Here is a 22,875-nt window from a genome sequence, read left to right on the forward strand (position 1 = left end):
CAGTTTTTCCGTGGCCGATGCCGACGAGGAAGTGTGCGAGCAGCTACGCAAAGGGGCAATCTGTTGGTCAGATCTACACCCTCATGGTTTTCTAAGAAATATCTTCCTAGTGGAGAAGACCGACGGGGGACGGCGACCGGTCATCAACCTAAAAGAGTTCAATGGATGGTTGATGTACCGGCACTTCAAGATGGAGGGGATCCATCTCCTACGGGATGTTCTTCTTCCGGGGGATTGAATGGCAAGATTGGATCTCAGGGATGCATAATTGGTCGTCCCGATCCATCCCGCACACTGCCGCCTTTTGCAGTTCCAATGGAGGAACAAGGTTTACGAATTTACCGTCCTTCCATTCGGGCTGTCCTCAGCACCTTGGTGCTTCACAAAGGTCCTCCACCCTGCAGTGGAGTTACTGCAGAGCTAGAGTGTTCGGATGATTGTCTATTTGGACGACATCCTTCTCAAGGCGCAATGTCTTCAGAGACTGACCCTTCAGGTGCAGCAGATAGTTTCCGTTTTACAAAGTTTGGGGTTCATTATCAACGGGGACAAGTCAGTTCTTCTCCCGACTCAGAACGAAGTCTTCCTAGGGTTCGTGGTGGACTCGATCCACGCGTCTTTCAGTCTCCCCTCTCGGAAGATGGCCAAGATTCGGCATCTGCTGCAACAGACCATCTCCAAAACCCCCATTTCCCCTCCGTCAGATTGCCCGGGTGGTGGGGCTGCTTTCCTCATCCATCCAGGCATTCTTCCCGGGGCCCCTGCACTATCGTGCACTGCAGCGCCTGAAAGAGCATCATCTCAGGAGATGTTTGTCATACGACCAGTTGGTTCCTCTGTCAGATGAGGTCAAGGAGGAGATGTCCTGGTGGCTTTGCCACATGGATGCCTGGAATGGCAGGGCCTTTTTCGGGGCCGCTCCCGACATTCTAATAGAATACGACACCAGCAGGTCAGGGTTTTGCAGTCTGAATACAGGCTTATTTGTTGATTGTGTTTTTCATACAAATTGTTTTCCCTTGATTGGGATAAAAAATGTTGATGGTTGTCTAAGGCTGCTGTGAAAAATTTTTATAGAATAAAGCGAAGAAAGTATAGCATAATCCTCGTCTCCGTGTCCTTAATAGAATTGAAACTTACTGTTACTAAGCTAAGCACATTTCGATTCATACGTGCTGGCAATGAATTGAAAGTGAGGGGATTCAAGGTATATGTTACTAACTCTTTTGTCTAGAGTAGTTGCTATTAAGGTTAGCAGGCCACCTCTGTGACGACCCTCTTGCAAATGGCTAGCTAGAGTGCAGACTAAACAAAATACATCTATGTGCACCCTCTCCCTGGCCCAGGTTTACCGTGTCAAGGAAATCATTATTCTGCACCTAATTCAGGAGATCTGCCGTCTTCCAAAAAAGGCATTTGTATTGTTAGGTACCAGACAGGGTGTGTTCAATGGTTCTCCGTGTTTGAACGGTGCCCATGAGTTGATGCCGTCAGTCGCCTTTAGGTGGGATGATTTTTTAGAGAGGTGGGTGGCACCTTTTTCTTAGTTATGTCCAATCCCTTTTTTCATGTCAATGTTCACATCACCACTCTAGGGTATTATAATCACATTTTTGTGGGGTTTAGGTGACTTCACCTTCAGTGACGGCCCCAGGGCTGCTCCTGATCTCTGATAGGATGGTAACCCCTTGGTAGTTGTGGTTTTTCTATTTGTTACATGTACTTTCCGATGATTGACAGGCCTGTTAGAGGTCTTGGCCTTTTTTGGGAGGGAGAATTTGTGTTTTTGTTTTGGGCACTCTGAGTAGTGTTAGAGTCAATCTGTAATGCGCCCTTAAACACATAAGGATTAAAATCTGCTGCTTCGCTCTTATCATTATATTTTACTGCACATGCTAGTTGCAGTCCCGTAGAGGCAGCAATCCCATCTTCGGGGCTAGTTTGTATGGCTTTCTTTGTGTTCCCCAGCCTTTCCTCAACACAGTAGATCTTGCTATTAATTGCCTTCAAAGCCGTTGTGAGGAAGCTAATGATCATAGCCGATAACTGGTGATTTTGTTTTCATCATTTTTCCCTACCTTGAGCAGAGATAGGGCTTAACCTTGAAGAGTGAGTTTTTGTAGGCCCTGGTATGATGTTTGCAGCAGAGGCTGTCAGAAAAGCAAACAGTTATAGCACGTCCCATGCTGCAGGAATGTGACAGTCCTTAGGAGGGCTGGCTTATCCTATAAGAGCTACTTGGCCACCTCCTGGCAAAAGATTTAAGCACTCGGTTGTGGTTGCTGTAGTCCTCAGGTGGGCAGAGGCTGTCAGAAAAGCAAACAGTTACAGAGCATCCCACACTGCAGGAGTGTGATTGCCCTTAAGAGGGCTGGCTGGTCCAATCAAATCTGCCTAGCGGCCCTAACCGCCTCCTGGCGGGAGATTTCAGTGCTGGATTGTGGCTGCGGTAGTCCCCGGGTGAGCAGAGGCTGTCAGCAAAGCAAACAGCTACAGCATGACCCGCACTGCCGGAGTGTGACTGCCCTCAATATGGCTGGCTGGCCCAATCAGAGCTGCCTGGCCGCCTAATGTGGGAGATTGCAGCACTAGCAAAGAGTTATAGTGTATCCCGTGCTGCGGGAGGCTGACTGGTCCAATCGAAGATGCCTGCCCGCCTCCTGGCCAGATATTGCAGCACTGGTTTGTGGTTGCGGTAGTCCCCAGGTGGGAAGATGCTGTTAGCAAAGAAAACAGTTACAGCACGTTCCACGCTGCGGGAGTGTGACTGCCCTTAAGAAGTCTGGCTGGTCCAATCAGAGCTACCTGCCCGCCTCCTGGCGGGGTATTGCAGTGCTGGGTTGTGGTTGCATTAGTTCCCGGTGAGCAGAGGCTCTCATCAAAGCAAACAGTTACAGCGCATCGCGCAAGAAATCACTGTCCACACTTCTTCAAGGAGCAAGAAAGGCCACTTTATTTTAAGACAGGTGCATAATACATTTCTTGAACACATTCATTATTTATTTATATCATAAAATTCCAATCTACACATTATGCCTAAACTCCCTACCTAACAGAACCCGAAACTAACTCTTGACTAATACCCCCAGGATTACCCAACGAGCTACCCTTCAGGATGGCCAACCCGCTCCAGGCTGCCCACCCCACTAGCCAAAACCGCCTCCTAAAAGAACAAAGACACCTGTCCTAAAAGTGGCAAGGCCCGAAGACCAGAGCAGCGCCCAGAGCACCGTCAAGTAAAAACCTAACTAAGGAATAAAGGGAGGGAGGGTGGGGCAAAAAGAACCTCCCTTCCCTTGCCTCCCTCTAACGCCGTGCCCAACCGCCAGCCTGACTTCCCTTTAATACCTCCCCCCAATCAACCCCACCTGCTTACTGATTCTCGCGCGAACACGCCCAGGGAGAGACCAGCTCGCGCCTGGCTCTCCCTGGGTCCCCCCTCGCGCAAGAAATCACTGTCCACACTTCTTCAAGGAGCAAGAAAGGCCACTTTATTTTAAGACAGGTGCATAATACATTTCTTGAACACATTCATTATTTATTTATATCATAAAATTCCAATCTACACATTATGCCTAAACTCCCTACCTAACAGAACCCGAAACTAACTCTTGACTAATACCCCCAGGATTACCCAACGAGCTACCCTTCAGGATGGCCAACCCGCTCCAGGCTGCCCACCCCACTAGCCAAAACCGCCACCCAGGAAAACCTTTAGCGTTTTCCTGCCCCACCCAAAGAAGGAAGGGAAGGAGCACCCCACAACTGCACCTGAAGAACTGTGGCAATTAAATCTCTAAGCTCCAGAAGGAAAAAGAACTGCCTAATGCCGATAGATGGACCCCGTCCACACAGAATACATACTTCCCTGAAATATTCCAATTATGATGAGCCAACTGTATATACATAAATGATGACAAAACGTCGTATTGTTCTCTTCACATTGCGTCCTGCCTTCTCCATGGCGGAATAGCTCCTTGCCCCAGTCCATCGCAATCGAGGCACGAACTCCGTCCACATCACCATGGTGCTCACCCATGTGCTCTTGAGGACTACGAGATCATGATACATAAACTTTAGCAAGGTCAAACCTGATAGAGAAACTAAGGCAAATTCACCAACATGCAGCACCAGTAGACCCGAAGGGCCCCCCCCAACCCTTTGAAACCATAGAAGCCAAAGCAGGAAAATACCGCCCAAACGCATGCCCCCTGCACCATGCCAGGAGAAATCATGTGTCAGACTGCTGAAACCAAGAGATCTCCCACAAAGCTGACGCGCAGCGACTATAGCAGCCAGTTTAACAAAAGAGCGCCCAGGATCCACACCCCCTATTTATCCAGCGACTGGGGCCAAAGACCTAGGGGAAAAAGAGAGGTCCGGCAAAGCAAAGGCGGACTACTTCCTCCAACAAAACCTTGCGGAGGACAGCTAACACTGAGAAACAAGGATGGGACCGCCATCAGTATGACAAAAACTTTGTCCCCTGAGATACGGCGAGGAGATGAAGAATACCCACACAAAGCACAAACGAAATTGCTGTGGCACTCCAAAGCATCATAGCAGCACACCTCCCAGTGCGATAAAAGCAAATGAAGCAAATCCAAGGGGCACCGGCCGCCGTAGCTTCCAACCACCAGCCCGGAGCCTACCCACCCTTTCAGAACTGTACGAAACAATACCCCCCCCAACCGAAAACCCTCCCCCACCAAAGCTGACCATAAACAGACCCCCTGCCAACCGGAAATCATCGAGAGGGAAAGGCCTTAGTTCGCTAAACGTAAAAACAAACCGCAATAAAAATTGTGCATCAGCTAACCCAGCCCTGACCGTACCTGCCATCCCCACCAAACTGCAAAAAACTCAGGCCAGGCCTTCAAAGAACTCCGCCGTGCAGAGGCAGCTACGGAATGTGCTACCAAAATGGCGGACCCTCAATTCCCAAAGTCCCATACGTACCGTGGAATTGCCGTTAATGCCAGATCCGCCCCGGGAGCCCACTCGCTGAATACGGACCCTTGAAAGCGAGATAAACAATCAGCGACACAACTAATGGCTCCCTGAGCATGCCGAGCCCTAAGGCAATATGCAGTTGAGAAACACCGCAACACGAAGCCGCACATGAGCTGTAGCACACGCAAATCGCGGGCTCTTTGTTGGTGAACAAGGTCAACTACCGCTATATTGGCCACATGAAACAATACGGCGCGAATCTGAATTCCCCCCCCCCCCCAGATACACAGAGCAACCCACAACGGGAAGAGTTCCAAAAAACGCAATGCTGCGACCGTATCCTTTCCCGCGCACTGGCCAGCCAGCCGCGCACCAACGACCTTCCCAATATGCCGAAGCCATGAGCTCCTTATGCATCCGTGAAAAAACTGCCACCTGCCACACCATGTCCTCGTCCGCAAAAAACAAGGACACGCCACTGACATCGTGCAGGAAACGCTACCAGATATTCAAATCAGCACGGACAGCAGTTGTAAGGCGCACACGAATGATGAGGAATGCCGGCGCCTGACATCGAGAGGCCCAGATGACGACAAAAACGTCCTACCCGCCCGAACGACCCAACAAGCAAAATTGAGGCACCCCAAAAGTTTCCGTACGTTCCGCAGCCCACTTTGTGGACTCCCAACACCAAGCGTATGAAATCAGTCATCTCCCGCACGGTAGCAGCAGGCAAGCGCAGCAGCATAGTCGCGGTATCAATCGCAATCCCGAAGAAAGTCAGAGATGTACAGGGACCTTCGGCCGTAACCGGCGCCAGAGGAAAGCCCAAACCCCGGTCATAGCCTGAAAGATTACCAAAGCCGCCTGATACTGCCCGGACTGACCCCCCACCCCCCCTGTAAAAGAAATTAATCAAGGTAATGGCAGACCAAGAAGCAGCCGCTGACAAAAATTGAAGCGCCACTGCAGAAGGGTACTGAGGGTCTCAAAGAGGGAACATGACACCGAGTAGCCCATGGGTAATACTGTATGAACATAAAAACATCCCCCAAAATGCATACCAAAGAAACCCAACAAAAACCACTGAGGGATAGGAAGGAGCCGGAAAGCCGACTGAGGACACTCTTTTCCAGCAAAAAACCCCCAACGCCTGCCCCGCGAACGAGCCGTAAGGCGTCATCCCCTGAAGCATAGGGCACGGTTGAGGCAGCTGGGTCAATGAATTCGGTGACGGATGCACCCTCAGGCCAGGACCGACGATGGAGGAGGTGAAAACTCCCCCATCGCCTTTTGGGGACCGCCCCCCAGTGGAGAGACGATCCAATCAGAGAGAGGACAACTCAGAAAAAGGACCTGCAAACCGATCCCTCAGCATCCAACTTCTGCTGCACAAACCTGAGAGCACTCCCTCACCGACCGCAGAATGTCAGACCACCACCCCACCCGGAGACCCTGATAACCAAACCGAAACCCAACCCTGAAAAACCCAGAACAAAATCGCAGCAGCCTCAAAGTCAGGATAGTCCACCAACCGCAGAATCAGAATGTGCTGCTCAATAGGAGTAGGAGCCCTCATGTGCAAAGTGCGGAGGTTGTCACCTACCCCCTGAACCCCTCCCCCGTCCTGCAACCCGCAGTCCGTGAAAACACTGTGTGAGAGCATGCCGCCCCCCCCCCACACTGCACACACTCGTGGCAATCGTTTTGGCAGGATACTATCCTCCGTAACCATGTGTGGAACAGCCACGCCATCCCCAAACTGTAGAAAATCATCCCCCGTAGGTTGCATAGTAGAAACATTCAAAAACCACGGCCGCTCAAGCCGCAGTGTCAGAGCGACTCGCTCACCAACAATCCCATCCCCCGCACCAATTAATCTTATACACTTAACAGGGAGACTCTCCCTTGCTGCGTGACAAGTTTTTTTTTTTTTTTTGTTTTTTTTTACAGCCACCCCATCCCCAACTGTAGAAACATCCCTTGTAGATTGCACATCAGAAACATTCAAAAACGCACAGGCCGCTCAAGCCCCGTTGCCAGAGCGACTCGCTCACCAAGAACCCCATCCCCTGTACCAAACGATGTGGTACTCGTAACAGGGAGACTCTCCCTAGGGTTCCACACGGACCATCTTACCTCCCGGCAACTGTGCCTACGTCCGCTGAACCATCCAGTTAGCTAGCCCACTCCCCCTGTGTCACTTACCGCCGCGTGGTCCCACATGACTCCTGCAAAAATACGATAAACCGGGGGTTGCCCCAGCCCACCCCTCTGGGCCCGTGCTGCCAAAAGCCCAATTCCCTTACCCCGCAAACTCCCCACCTACCAATTCATCATCTTGTACATCCAAATAGAAATCTTCCCAGAAGAAATGAAAACTTGTGCCCTGCCACTTGGCAGCGCCCCATCAACAATTCCCCCATCAGAAAACTGCCAGTCAACATCATGAAAGCTCCCAGAAAAAAAATGAAAACTTGTGCCCTGCCACTTGGCAGCGCCCCATCAACAATTCCCCCATCAGAAAACTGCCAGTCAACATCATGAAAGCTCCGCGCGCGCAGAAAACTTCCAGAAGAGAGATCCGCTCCAGATCCCTCTCCCGTGATCCCACCACTGGAAACAGCCGTAGGGACAGCTCCCAAGCCCGAAGAAACAGTCCTCAGCCGCTCAGCCGGAGGAACAGCTCGAAAACTGCGGCCGCTCAAACCAGACCGAAAAAATCCGCAAAAACTACCTCCACCCCACAGAGGCAAGGGAAACACCCCAAGAGGACCCAGCAACCGGCGCCAACCCAGGAGCACCACCCACCCGGGCGCCGAACCCACCCCGGGGGGCGGAAGGCATCCCGCGGCAAGCCGGGAACAACACCGGGCTGGCGACAGAGGACGCCCACCATGGCCAGAGGCTGGAGGGAAACAAGGGGGGGGGGCAGCGGAACCAGAAACCATGAGCCAGGGGAGGGGCCGAGGGGGGGGGGGGGGAGAAAGAGCAGTACAGCAAAACAAGGGGATGGGGGCAATTCTGGGCAGCCCTGGGCCAAAGTGCTGGGGAAAATGCAGGAGGGCTTGGCCCAAGCACAGGGGTGGAGCGAGGCGGCGGGTAGCGCTGCCCAATCATCCAAATGGGGCGAAGCCCCGCCTGACAAACCAGGCACTGAAGGGTGAGGGGCCCCCGGCGAGAGGAGCATGAACATGTGTCCCGGCGAGGCACGTAGGGTCGAAAAATCCGCCCTCGCCGGGCCCCCAGCAAAAACAGGAGACTTCCTGGTCCTGACAGGGGGGGACCCAAACATACGCGGGGCCTGCCGGCCCACGGCGCGACCCCGCCCACCCCCCGGGCGCCCCACACAATTCAGCAAATCACAAAGGCAAAGGCCTACCTGCTGGCGGGCGCCCGGGTCGCCGGCGGGGTCCCCGAGTCCGCAGGAACCTGGGCCGGCATCCGGAAAGCCGCCGGCATGGCGGCCCCTCCGCCGCCTTCGTCGTCCGTGTCAAGCGACACCGGCAGCCGCCGCCCGCGGCCCGCCCTCGGCAGCCCTGCGAGAGGGGGGGGGGGGGAGAAAGGGGCCGGCCGAACCAACCCACGCCTACCGCCGGCACTCCCAGGCAACCTGAGGTCCTAGCACCCGGCGTCGTAAAGCGCCCGGACAGCCCGCCCGACCTCCGCCGCCCCCTCCATGGCCCCCCTGACGGAGAACAGTAAGCGGGCGGGGCAAAAAGAACCTCCCTTCCCTTGCCTCCCTCTAACGCCGTGCCCAACCGCCAGCCTGACTTCCCTTTAATACCTCCCCCCAATCAACCCCACCTGCTTACTGATTCTCGCGCGAACACGCCCAGGGAGAGACCAGCTCGCGCCTGGCTCTCCCTGGGTCCCCCCTTCCGCACTGTGGTAGTGTGACTGCCCTTAAGAGGGCTGGCTGGTCCAATCAGAGCTGCTTGGCTGTCTCCGGGCGGGAGATTGCAGGGTTGAGTTGTGGTGGCAAGTGAGCCGTGGCTGTCAGCAAAGCAAACAGTTACAGCACGTTACCTGTGAAGTGATAAGCTATGTGCCTTTGTTTCTCCTCCATTGTATTTAGATGTGAGGCTCCAGATAGCTCCCAGCCACAATACTTGAACAAAAGAAGGCCTGATGCCCCCTTAAAACCAGCCTTCATCTTGGGCCAGCAGAATTTGAAATAAGAAAGCCCCTCCCCCTGCACGTTGCTGCTTGGAATGAAAGCAGCAAACGCTTAGGCACTGCTGAAAGTGTGCCGGTGTTCAAAACCTAGCCCGGTATGAATTTAGTATATGTTTGTGGGGCCCAACTTTTTGATGGGTTGGACGGCAGCCACCCTGTGAAAGTACTGGGTGAAAGCAATCTATTCAGGTGTACCATGACTTGTTCCCTGAATTTGGGTTTCTGCTTTTACTGCACTTTCTGTATATACTTATTTATCCTTACCTTTTAGTGTAGCTTAGTATGTATCCATATTTATTTCAAGTTTTCTGAAATAACAAAATCGCTGTTAACAATATTCAAATGTAACTGTTCAAAGTATGTTCACTAGGCAAAGGTGAGCAACTGAAAGCTCGACCCAGATGCTTGGATCTGGCTCAGCTTGAAGTCCTCTTGGAACCTCAAATCCAAAATGAGCCGAGCTATCACAGGGCTGATTTGGCCTAGTAGCCACTGCTGCTGATCATGTAACGTGGGCAATCAAGCTCAGTTCAGCATCTTATAAAACCTAGCTACTCTCTCTGTACTGAAACAAAAGGTAGTCTATTATGAAGTATTCTTGTGTGCTTGGGGAAGATTTGTGCTGTGTAAAACTGCCAAAATTAAAATGTGGACTCTACCCATCCTGTGATTAAATCATCCTCTAGTCTGGGGATGACCCTCTAGGCACAGCTCTCAATCCGCTATAAAGCGTTCAATCCTTAAACAAAATAATCCAATGATTCTTGTCTGAATTGATTTTCATTTATTCAGAAGAAATTGCATTCATTATCTTCTTTACTTTCCATATGGTGAATTAAACTTTATACATCTTCACTTTACATTTTCAAATTCATTTTCAAAAAGGCGTTCCCAATGCATTTCGTGCACTGAGGTGCACTTCATCAGGGGAAATCATGTTGCTGCTACAGCGTCTCGACTCCTACACACAGTGATCAGAGTTGCGCTACAAGACCACACGTGTGTACACAGTGCGCCAACCAAAAGACTTTAATTGACTCTACCCATCACCCAATCTCTAATATCATCCACTAAGAATTAGGGTCTAAGTATTAACCTTTGGAATTAGAATAAAATACCCATCTAGTTGCTGAATAGTACAGAGTAAAAATAGAAAATCTGGCAACAATCTTGACATCCTTGCTTAATCAAATTGTGTGATCCTGGACGAATGCTTTATTTCTTCTAACCTTCTTTTTGTTCATTATCAGATATGAGAGCACCATCTAAAGACGAGAGTTCAGGATATGTGCCCATACAAAAACCTCTTGTGTTTTGTTCCATACTCTATAATACTGTTCTAACTATTGTAAGAACCTGGGGGACACAGAGTTCGAAGTCGACGGAATCGGAGGGGCACATCCTGCCCCTACTTTTTGATTAATGAAAAATGTTCCCTTAATTTAATTTTTGTAAAAAGACAATGACACCCCCCCTCCCCCGGTGAAAGAAAGGCACAGACTAGTCTTTCCCCGGGGGCATTCGTGGGTAGACAGGAATTGCTGGGGATTGGGGGAAGGGGTGGGTCATCTGCTTTCTATTTAAGGGTATCAGCAGGGAGGGGTTTTCAAATAAGCAATAATTGATTTAGTCTACCCACCCACCCTACATTTCGAGAGGGTTAGAGGAGTGGGGGTTGTGCATTGCGAAAGTTTGTTTCATGCCAATATTAGGACGGGTTGCAACTTTAGCAGGCAGGGCAGAACTCTTCAGGGGTGGTAAAGTCACATGCTGCTCTTACACATCTTGGGGGAGAATGGTGCAAAAGAGAAAAACTAGGGGGGTACCTTGTATGGAAAGAATGGAATGAGAAAGGACAGTTGGGATTGGAAGATGCTGTGAGATGCGTTTGGAAATGTGATGTTGGGGGTTGGTTGTTTTAAGTTATAAAATGCTGTAAATGATTAATAAAGTTATCAATAGGCAACCATGTTCTAATACATTTGGCCTTTCATACTCACCTTGGGGTCATATAGTGTTTATTGTTGCACCACTGTCCCTGACTGTTAATACCGATAATCTAAATGCTTTAGCAAAGTGTCATTCAGTGAGTCGCCTGTGCTGTGAAACCGTAGTCAGGCAGACAGCTAAACAAGCCTTCCTTCCAGGGTGCCTGCCCACGAGAAAGATATGCAAATGTGTGAAACAAGTAAATCTGCAAATGCAAAGGGTAATCTGCAAATTCAAAGGAGGCTTAGGAGACATAATTGGCTTTAAATAATTCAATCACTCGTAGTTGTATGATGACAAAGTTTTATTCTTTTTGAGCTGTAGTGCAAAGAGTTGACAACTGACCTGTGAAGGGTGTGCTTTTAATTGTGATTGTGTGTGTGTGTATATAAATATTTTACCTACCGGTGGTCGCCAGTAGGTCAGTTATAGTTAGGACCTATTTTCCATAGGAAATCCGCAACATTCTATTTGGAATAACTTTGGCGACGGTTGACAAATCTTTGCGAAATTTTCAAAACTGGTAGGTCGCTCCAGAAAGGTAGACCTTGGTTCAGAGTTGTGCCTTTTTGTTAAATGGTGTAAATATGTTCAGTAGTCTTTTAGATATTAAAGGAAAAAAATACATGTATATCTGGGCGGAGCCTAACCACACATCTCATCGTGAGATTTGATTGGCTGTTAGCACTTCACCAAAAAGTGTTGGCAGCCATCTTGGGACCAATATACATGATAGCACCTCATTAAAAAGCATTGCAGTTAATAGAAGGTTTTAAGACTTTAGTTACATTATAAATCATTTGTTGATTTTACCACACTCATTTTAGGAATTGTGGTCACATGGTAAAAAAATGTATTTTACTAAAACAGATTTACTAGTTTGGAATGGGTAAGGTGAATAGACAGTTGGAAACAGGACCACCGGCACACTTAGGGTAGTGTTAGACCTGTCAGCCCTAGGGTGGTCTTTCCCTGTGTTTTTTTTGCCCTTGCCTCATTTTTCCCACCTTCTTTTTGTTGGCCCTTAGGTCTTCGGGCACCTTTTCATGGCTAATCTATGTTAGGGTGCAGGTGCTCTCTACTTCAAACATGGCTGCCACTGGCCCCTGCTACTGCAGAGTGGTCTTTTTAGTGTAGCACCCTAGCTGCCAGGAGCAGGCTGGATCCCCATACAATGTTGCAATACCAGTCACCCATCCCCTGTCCATAGGTGAAGTGGGGAAGCTCCTGGAACCTTCCAGAAGAAAGGCGGAGTTGATTTTTGCCGCCTTAGAGAGTGGTCACCTGACCTGGGCATACTTAAGCAAGGGAGGGAACTTTTTTTAGTCAGTTGGGGCATCACTGACCTGGGGAACCCATGCAGGAGTTTTAGGCGGGAGGGCCTAGTTAGGAACCTATGCTACTGGGAGTGACAGGATTTAGGTGCTGCCTCTTAAGCTGGGTGAGGTGTCCTAGACTAGCCCCCTGATCTGGCCCAGCGGTAGGGAACCCCAGGGTCCATCTGCAGTGACTGAGGAAAACTCATCCAGCCTCCAACTCAACCCCCCCCCACAACTTCAAGAAACCATCACCAAAGGGCGCAGAACCATCCAAACGCCAAGAAGACTACTTTCCTTTGACCAGAGACTGCTGGGGGATTGACCAGGTACTGAACTGTGCTGCCCTGCGCACCCCCTGCCTGCAGTGGGCCCTCCTTGCCCCACTTGTCTCCACTTGACTGAACTACTCTGCTCCCTATTCTGCCTGCAGTTCCTGCTGAACTGTGTGTATAGCGCTACAAACTGCTCCTTCTGTGCCCCAGCGCTGTTCTGACTGAGCAAGTGGCATTCCTGACTGGAATTTGGCACCAGCGCTGTAGACTGACCCCCTCATTGTCGAGCGCTGGTTCATAATCGGCCTCAAATAACCAGCGCTCCCCGGAGACGCCTGAACTGGTCCCCATGAGTAGCGCTGCGGCGCCTGGACACCACCTTCATGAGGCGCTATTGGTCCCCCACTCACCACCGCAGCCCGGAGCTGTTCGTGCCGTCTGAGGCGCCTGAGGAGGCCTCGTCCCCAACGCGGCATCAGCGCCGCCCACGCGACACCCCCGAGGCGCCCCAGGCTTGGCCTGTGGCCGCCTGCCTCCGCGCTGTGGCCAGCGCTGTGATTTTCCCCCTCGGTGGCCCCCGTATGCCAGGAGAGGGCCGCCGCATCCAGTGAACCAGGCTGCGGTAGGCCTGAAGCCGGCGCGCGGCCCACGTGACTGGGGTGCTCCTCCACCCCGCCCCTGGGCGCAGCGCTGCCATTGGCTCAGGCAGGCGCGCCCTCGAGGCGGGCGACGCGTTTGGCAGAAGCAGCCCCGGCCCCTGTCCTGATTGGTCCCCGGGCTGGAGCTTTGCCTGAGGGCCCGGAGAAGGCCCGGACTCATCGCGGAGGGGGACGTGGAACCCAGAAGCCCCCTCCGTTCAGCCCCACATGCTGGTCTCGTCTCGACCCCGGCGCTGGTGCCCAGAAGCTGCACCTGCACCGCGCCGGGCCGAGTGAGGCCCCGGGAGGGTCGAACACCCCTCCCCGCCATCAGTGCCTGCGCAAGGGCCCCGGAGGGCCGAAAACACAAGGTAACCCCCGGGGAGGAGGGCGGAAGGCCGGGTAAGGCCCGAGGTCGCCCCTCCCCCAGGGAGAACTGAGACTGGGCCCCGTTGGCCCCCCTAATGTGCCTCGAGAGTCTGGGAGGCCTTAATTGAGGGTCTAGGTGACACGGGCCCAGTAACTGTGCGTGCATGGAGTGCCAGCTACTCTAAATTAACTGTTTCAGGCCCACCGGGTGATAAGATCGTCCATTCATTGACTGTTGGTGTTTAGTGGCCGTCTTAGGCGGCCTGTATTGTTCATGCCTGCTGTTAAAAGTGGTTATCTTTTCCCTGTACTGAATTTCTTGCAGGGGCGGGCGTCTACAGATCCTGAAGGGGTTAAATTCTGATCCCTAGTGATTTATTCCATGCTATTTTGATGATCTGATTTTGGTTGCAAGACTGTTGATATTTACAAGAGGAAATGTTTATATTTGCTTCCTGAATGCTAGTCCAGGGTTTATGAAAGTACCCTTTTAGCCTGCGGAATAGTATAACGCGACAGGCTGTGTTATTTGGAGTTTTCTGCTGTACTGAAAGTACTTAATGAAATGTTTCGCCATTTTACAGGAAATGCATTTTGAAAGGCGTTCATGAAATGTTTTAATGAGGTACTTTAATGAAATGCTAATGATTTGCTAATGCATTAATTGCCTTGATCTAAAGCTTATATAAAAGATCTTGATTTTCAAACACAACTACTGGTGTGGTCTCCATTATTGCGGCCACTTCGTGTCTCAGTGGATGCGTGTGTTGAGTAGCTGCTTTACACGTAAGCCCCTGGCTGCCTTCCTGCTCGAGCCAAGCTACCCCCCGGAGAACTGGTGGTCCCAGTTCTTACATTGTTGGCGAGCGGTGGGATCCAGGACCTGTAGCTACCTAACACCCTCCTGTGGGACAGAGTGCGCTGCAATTAATTGGACACCTGTGGTGCTACAAGCTAACTCAATTGCCCACCACTGTCTAGCCTGCAAAGTGTGTAGGAACCTGTGTTGACCCAGCATTGTTGCCTACGTCCTAGAATCTTTCTTTCAGGTTATCTGGGTCCCGACCTGACAAAATGGCGTTCCAGCTGGCTGACCTTGATAGGTACACTGTAGTGCAGTTAAGGGAGTTTTGTCAGGGGATGGGGGTGCCTGTGGGGACGAGAGCTGTCAAAGAAGAGCTCCGTACCGCCTTGAGGACATGGGTAAGGGCCCACCCAGGGGAGAGAGAGGATGAGGAACAGGGGGAACAGGTCACACACGGGGAGGCGGACACTCACGAAGACCCAGGCCTACTCAACATTGACATGTCAGACAATGTATTGCCAGGAAGACGTTCCGGGGCAGGGAGTAGTGTATCCAGGGGGAGTGTGTCGTCGCAGGAGTACGAGGGCAGGAGGGAGGAGAGGCGATTGAAGTGGGAGCTTGCCAAGTTGGAGAACGAGAGGGAGAGAGAAAGGGAAGATAAGAAGCTGGCTTTAGAGAGAGAAAGACTAGCTATGGAGGAAAAGAAACTGGCGCACAAGCTCCAGCTCAAGGAAATGGAGCTGAGAGCACTACAGTTGGGTGCACCAGGAAGTCCGAATGGTGGCAGCATACCAGAGGCTCAGCAGGAGCCCAGATTCTGGTTACCTAATGAGATCATAGCGAGCTACACCAAGGGGGATGACATTGCCAGGTGGTTGGAGGCGTATGAAGTGGCCTTGACTGCCCATGGGGTGCCCGAGAAACACTGGGGAGGTGGTTTGTACCGGTATATACCTCCTGACGTCAGGGACTCACTCCTGTATCTGGATAAGGCAGACCAGTTTAGGTATTCCCCCATGAAGGAGGCGCTCATCAAACATTTTGGCCTCACCCCCGAAAGGTATCGCCAGAGGTTCCGTGGCAGCCATAAGCTGTCCACGCAGAATTGGGTGGATTTTCTTTGAGTATGCCCGTAAGGCTCTGGATGGTTGGGTGCGTGGCAGCGAGGTGCTTGATTTTGAGGGCCTGTACAATCTTTTTTTGAGAGAGCACCTCTTGGATAAGTGTTTTCCGGAGCTGCGCCAATATCTGGTGGACCGCAAGCTTACTGATCCCCGTGAGCTTGCAGAGGAGGCGGATACTTGGGTCAGCACCCGGGTATCACACAAGGGCCCCGGGGGAGATGGCCCGAAAGCGGACAGGGCGCCCCCCAGAAGAAAGAAGGTGGAGATAAAAGACCGGAGTTCTCACGAGGCCCACAAACTAGACAGTTTGGGAAAGGAGTAGGTACCCCTTCTCAGAACCGTTCCCCAAAACCCACTTATCCTGACAAGAGTCAGCAGCCAAAAGTGGTCCGGTGCTATGAGTGCGGAAAGGTCGGACACTACAAGGGAGATGCCCAGTGTCGCAAACGACCCCCAGCCCCCACTTGTGGCAAGAGTCCCGGGGTGGCTAGCGTAGCGCTTGGGATGGAGCTGCCCCTAGATAGGGAAGGGGAGTGGACAGGCCTGACCCTGGTTTCACTTGGGGATAGAGAGATGGTCCCCGTGACGCCCTTACCATCGAATACTGCTAAGTACTAGCAGAGGGTGAAGGTCAATGGGGAGGAGGTGGAGGCTCTGAGGGACACAGGTGCCAGCATGACCACCGTAGTGAGGCGGCTGGTGTCCCCTGAGCAGGTAGTACCTGATGTGTACCATCTGGCCGTGTTGGCTGACGGCAGAATGAGCTACTATCCCATGGCTCAAGTTCCCTTTGAGTGGGGAGGAGTGTCAGCCCCGTTGAGAGTTGCGATCAGCCCTGCCTTGCCTGTGGACTGTCTGCTCGGTAATGACCTAGAACATACCGCCTGGAAGGAAGTGGAGTTTAAGGCCCACACTGAGATGCTGGGGTTACCAGGGTGGACTTGCGTAGTCACGCGGTCCATGGCTGCCCGGCAAGAAGCTCAACCCGGGTTGGAGCCTGAGACAACGGCCCAACCCAGTGCCGGTCCAGAGTAGAGTGTTGTGGAGGACACACCCCGTGTGATGGATGGGGAGCCCGCGGAGGTAACGCCGGAGTCCGTGGAGGTGGATGTTGTTCCCGTGGGGGACCTGCCCACCCTTGCCGAGTGGCACGTGGAAGGAGGACCTACCCGGGAGGAATTCTGTCGGGCGCAGAAGGAGTGCCCCATGCTTGAAGGCATGCGGCAACAGGCCGAAGCCCAAGCGGTCAACCAAGAGACCGGCAGTTATCACGTGTATTGGGAGGATGGCCTCCTGTACAGTGAGCCAAGGGTTCCGGTGCATGGATCCTCGAGGGCCTTAGTGGTCCCCCAGTGCTACCAGGCCTTTTTGATGGAACTGGCGCATGAGATACCCTTAGCCGGACACCTGGGCAAGGACAAGACCTTTGCGAGGCTTGTCCCACACTTTTATTGGCCAAGGATGAGAGTTGCCTCTGACACCTATTGAAAGACCTGCAAGACCTGCCAGGCCAGTGGCAAGACGGGGACCAAAGTGAAGGCCCCATTGGAACCACTCCCGGTGGTCGGGACCCCTTTTGAGCGGGTCGGCATTGACATTGTTGGGCCGTTGGACCCTCCGACCTCTGCGGGACATCGGTTCATTCTGGTGTTGGTGGACCACGCCACTCGGTACCCGGAGGCCATCCCTCTGAGGACCGTTACTGCACCTGTGGTGGCGCGGGCCCTGATGGGGATATTTACCCAAGTGGGATTCCCCAAGGTCGTGGTGTCGGACAGGGGCACAAATTTCATGTCGGCCTACATGCAGGCCATGTGGAAGGAGTGCGGGGTGACCTATCGGTTCTCCACTCCTTACCACCCCCAGACTAACGGGCTCGTAGAGCGCTTCAACAAGACCTTGAAGGGGATGATCCGGAGCCTGCCAGAAGACTTGAGGCGGAAATGGGACGTCCTCCTCCCTTGCTTGTATCGCGAGGTACCACAGAAGGGAGTCGGGTTCAGCCCCTACGAATTGCTCTATGGCCATCCCGTTAGGGGACCCCTCAGTCTGGTCAAGGAGGGGTGGGATAAGACTTCGAAGAAGCTTCCCCGTGATGTTGTCAGCTACATGCTGGCATTCTGCAGCCAGATGGTCAAGCTGTGGAAGGAAGCCTCAGACAACTTAGAGGCTAGCCAAGCCGTCATGAAGGAGTGGTATGACCGCAACGCTCGGATGGTAGAGTTGGATGCTGGACAGAAGGTGTGGGTCATGGAGCCTGGGGAGCTTAGTGCCCTCCAGGACCGGTGGACTGGTCCGTGCGAGATTGTGGAGCGCAAGGCCAGACCACCTACGTTGTGGACTTGAAGACCCCCCGACAGCCCCACCGGGTGCTCCACGTCAACCGCCTGAGCCTCAACATGAGCGATCGGAGCTTGCTCTCCTCATGGTGACGGATGGGAGCGAGGAAGAGGAGAGTGAGCCTCTTCCTGACCTTTTAGCGGCTCAGGAAAAGGATGGTTCAGTGCAGGGAGTTGTCCTCTCCCCATCCTTAACCCCAGAACAACAGAGGGACTGCCGCCAGGTATTGGTGCCGCACGCCTCGTTATTCTCCCTCACGCCTGGAATTACACATCTGTGTACCCATGATGTGGACACAGGGGACAGTCCGCCAGTGAAAACCAAGTCTTACCGGCTGTCCGAGAAAGTGAGGAACAGCATCCAGGGTGAGGTGACCAAAATGCTGGAGCTGTGAGTGATCGAACCCTCCAGTAGCCCGTGGGCTAGTCCGGTCGTGCTGGTGCCGAAAGCGGCCCCACCGGGCACCACACCAGAGCTTCGGTTCTGTGTGGACTATCGGGGGTTGAACTCTGTCACCAAGACAGATGCTCACCCGATACCACGGGCAGACGAGCTGAATGACTGGCTGGGAGCACCCAAGTACCTCAGCACCATCGACTTGACATCAGGGTACTGGCAGGTTGCCATGGCCGATGGAGCGAAGGAGAAGACAGCGTTCTCCACCCCCGAGGGCCACTTCCAATTTCGAGTGATGCCCTTCGGGCTCAAGAATGCTCCGGCCACCTTCCAGCGGTTGGTGAACCATGTGCTATCTGGCCTGGAGTCCTTCTCAGCGGCGTATCTGGATCACATAGCTGTCTTCAGTAGCACCTGGGAGGACCATCTGCAGCATCTCCAGGAGGTGCTGCGGGCGTTGCAACGCGCTGGCCTCACCATCAAGGCTAGCAAGTGCCAGATTGGACAGGGATCTGTCGTGTACCTGGGACACCTGGTGGGCGGGGGTAAGGTGCAACCCCTCCAGGCCAAAATTGAGACCATCATGGCCTGGGAGCCCCCCAAGACTCAGACTGAGGTCCGAGCTTTCCTCGGCCTCACTGGCTACTACCGCAGGTTCGTCAAGGGTTATGGCACCATCGTGGCCCCCTTGACCAAGTTGACGTCCAAAAAGCAGCCACGCAAGGTCATCTGGACGGCTGCTTGCCAGGAGGCGTTTGAAACACTGAAGCGCGCGATGTGCACCGCTCCGGTGCTGGCCACTCCGGACTTCCAAAAAGAATTCATCGTGCATACAGATGCCTCAGAGCATGGCGTAGGCGCCGTGCTGTCGCAACTCAATGATGATGGCCAAGACCAACCTGTGGCCTTCATCTCCAGAAGACTCCTCCCTCGGGAACAGCGATGGAGTAACATCGAGCAAGAAGCCTTCGCTGTGGTCTGGGCTTTGAAGAAGTTGAGGCCATACCTTTTTGGCTCTCACTTCTTAGTTCAAACGGACCACCGACCACTTCGCTGGCTCATGCAGATGAGAGGCAAAAATCCCAAGTTGCTAAGGTGGTCCATTTCCCTACAGGGGATGGACTTTATGGTGGAACATCGGCCCGGAGCTGACCACGCCAATGCTGACGGTCTCTCCCGGTTTTTCCGCCTTAGCGACGAGAGCTCCCTAGAGGTTGGGTAGTTCTCCCCTCTTTCGGCTGGGGGGGACGCATGTTAGACCTGTCAGCCCTAGGGTGGTCTTTCCCTGTGTTTTTTTGCCCTTGCCTCATTTTTCCCACCTTCTTTTTGTTGGCCCTTAGGTCTTCGGGCACCTTTTCATGGCTAATCTATGTTAGGGTGCAGGTGCTCTCTACTTCAAACATGGCTGCCACTGGCCCCTGCTACTGCAGAGTGGTCTTTTTAGTGTAGCACCCTAGCTGCCAGGAGCAGGCTGGATCCCCATACAATGTTGCAATACCAGCCACCCATCCCCTGTCCATAGGTAGAGTGGGGAAGCTCCTGGAACCTTCCAGAAGAAAGGCGGAGTTGATTTTTGCCGCCTTAGAGAGTGTCACCTGACCTGGACATACTTAAGCAAGGGAGGGAACTTTTTTTAGTCAGTTGAGGCATCACTGACCTGGGGAACCCACGCAGGAGTTTTAGGCGGGAGGGCCTAGTTAGGAACCTATGCTACTGGGAGTGACAGGATTTAGGTGCTGCCTCTTAAGCTGGGTGAGGTGTCCTAGACTAGCCCCCTGATCTGGCCCAGCGGTAGGGAACCCCAGGGTCCATCTGCAGTGACTGAGGAAAACTCATCCAACCTCCAACTCAACCCTCCCCACAACTTCAAGAAACCATCACCTAAGGGCGCAGAACCATCCAAGCGCCAAGAAGACTACTTTCCTTTGACCAGAGACTGCTGGGGGATCGACCAGTTACTGGACTGCCCTGCCCTGTGCACCCCCTGCCTGCAGTGGGCCCTCCTTGCCCCACTTGTCTCCCCTTGACTGAACTACTCTGCTCCCCATTCTGCCTGCAGTCCTTGCTGAACTGTGTGTATAGCACTACAAACTGCTCCTTCTGTGCCCCAGCGCTGTTCTGACTGAGCAAGTGGTATTCCTGACTGGAATTCGGCACCAGCGCTGTAGCCTGAACCCCTCACTGGCGAGCGCTGGTTCATAATCGGCCTGAAATACCCAGCGCTCCCCGGAGCCACCTGAACTGGTCCCCATGAGTAGCTCTGCGGCGCCTGGACACCACCTTCACGAGGCGCTATTGGTCCCCCACTCACCGCCGCAGCCCGGAGTTGTTTGTGCCATCTGAGGCGCCTGAGGAGGCCTCGTCCCCATCGCGGCATTGGCGCCGCCCACACGACACCCCAGAGGCGCCCCCGGCTTGGCCTGTGGCTGCCTGCCTCCGCGCTGTGGCCAGCGCTGTGATTTTCCCCCTCGCGGCCCCCGTATGCCAGGAGAGGGACGCCGCATCCAGTGAACCAGGCCGCGGTAGGCCTGAAGCCGGCGCGCGGCCCACGTGACTGGGGAGCTCCTCCGCCCCGCCCCTGGGCGCCACGCTGCCATTGGCTCAGGCAGGCGCGCCCTCGAGGCGGGCGACGCGGTTTGCGGAAGCAGTCCCGGCCCCTGTCCTGATTGGTCCCCGGGCCGGAGCTTTGCCTGAGGGCCCGGAGAAGGCCCAGACTCATCGCGGAGGGGGCCGTGGAACCCAGAAGCCCCCTCCGTTCAGCTCCACATGCTGGTCTCGTCTCGACCCCGGCGCTGGTGCCCAGAAGCTGCACCTGCACCGCGCCGGGCCGAGTGAGGCCCCGGGAGGGTCGAACACCCCTCCCCGCCGTCAGTGCCTGAGAAGGTCCCCGGAGGGCTGAAAAGACAAGGTGTCCCCCGGGGAGGAGTGGGGAAGGCCGGTTAAGGCCCGAGGTCGCCCCTCCCCCGGGGAGAACTGAGACTGGGCCCCGTTGGCCCCCCCAATGTGCCTCGAGAGTCTGGGAGGCCTTAATTGAGGGTCTAGGTGACACGGGCCCAGTAACTGTGCGTGACTGGAGTGCCAGCTACTCTGAATTAAGTGTTTCAGGCCCACCGGGTGATAAGATCGTCCATTCATTGACTGTTGGTGTTTAGTGGCCGTCTTAGGCGGCCTGTATTGTTCATGCCTGCTGTTAAAAGTGGTTATCTTTTCCCTGTACTGAATTTCTTGCAGGGGCGGGCGTCTACAGATCCTGAAGGGGTTAAATTCTGATCCCTAGTGATTTATTCCATGCTATTTTGATGATCTGATTTTGGTTGCAAGACTGTTGATATTTACAAGAGGAAATGTTTATATTTGCTTCCTGAATGCTAGTCCAGGGTTTATGAAAGTACCCTTTTAGCCTGCAGAATAGTATAACGCAACAGGCTGTGTTATTTGGAGTTTTCTGCTGTACTGAAAGTACTTAATGAAATGTTTCGCCATTTTACAGGAAATGCATTTTGAAAGGCGTTCATGAAATGTTTTAATGAGGTACTTTAATGAAATGCTAATGATTTGCTAATGCATTAATTGCCTTGATCTAAAGCTTATATAAAAGATCTTCATTTTCAAACACAACTACTGGTGTGGTCTCCATTATTGCGCCCACTTCGTGTCTTAGTGGATGCGTGTGTTGAGTAGCTGCTTTACACGTAAGCCCCTGGCTGCCTTCCTGCTCGAGCCAAGCTACCCCCCGGAGAACTGGTGGTCCCAGTTCTTACAGGTAGTATGGCACAGAGTGGGAAGGCTAAATCTAGAAGACAATTTGTGACGTACTTGCGTAGCACACACAACAACACCCCAGCGCAAACCCACAAAAAATGACACCACACCGTCTTAGTTAAATAGAAAATAGAGAGGCTTTATCCTTTTTCTTAAAAAAGGGATTGAAGTTTCCAATAGTTCATAAATTAGGACTTTGGGCATTCCATTTTTGGATTTACTGCATTAATTAAACAGTACATTCCAATGCCTCACAGTAGTCAAAGAACCAGGTATTTAAATACATTTAACTAGCAATCAGCAGGAAGGTATATTACACATAATCAAACGGTACATGCATGGCTAGAACAGCTGGCTCATGTAACCCTCATTCCTTTCCCGAAGGGAAGACTTGTTCTGCCTCTGACGCAGTGGTGGCTGGTGACATTTGAAAGTGGTGAGGCGTTAAAGTTAGGGATGAGCTTTAAGTAGGCTGAAAATGCGGAAAGGAAGACCTACAGAGACTTTAGATGTACTTAAAATACTAATAGGTATGTTTGAGCTAAATTGTGCAGAAAAACCCCAACAAACTCCCCAGCCTGCAACACCCCTTTCTCAGTTAAGTTGAAGCAGCTCGTGAACATCTGCCTCACTTTCACAAATAAAGTTATAAACAAACAGTAGGCAGCTTCGTAAACACATTCACGCTGTTTCATTATTTGTGCTTACCTCCACAAGTGCCGGCAAAGG

This window comes from Lissotriton helveticus, chromosome 3_1 (genome assembly GCF_964261635.1).
Source record: "Lissotriton helveticus chromosome 3_1, aLisHel1.1, whole genome shotgun sequence".
NCBI lineage: Eukaryota > Metazoa > Chordata > Amphibia > Caudata > Salamandridae > Lissotriton > Lissotriton helveticus.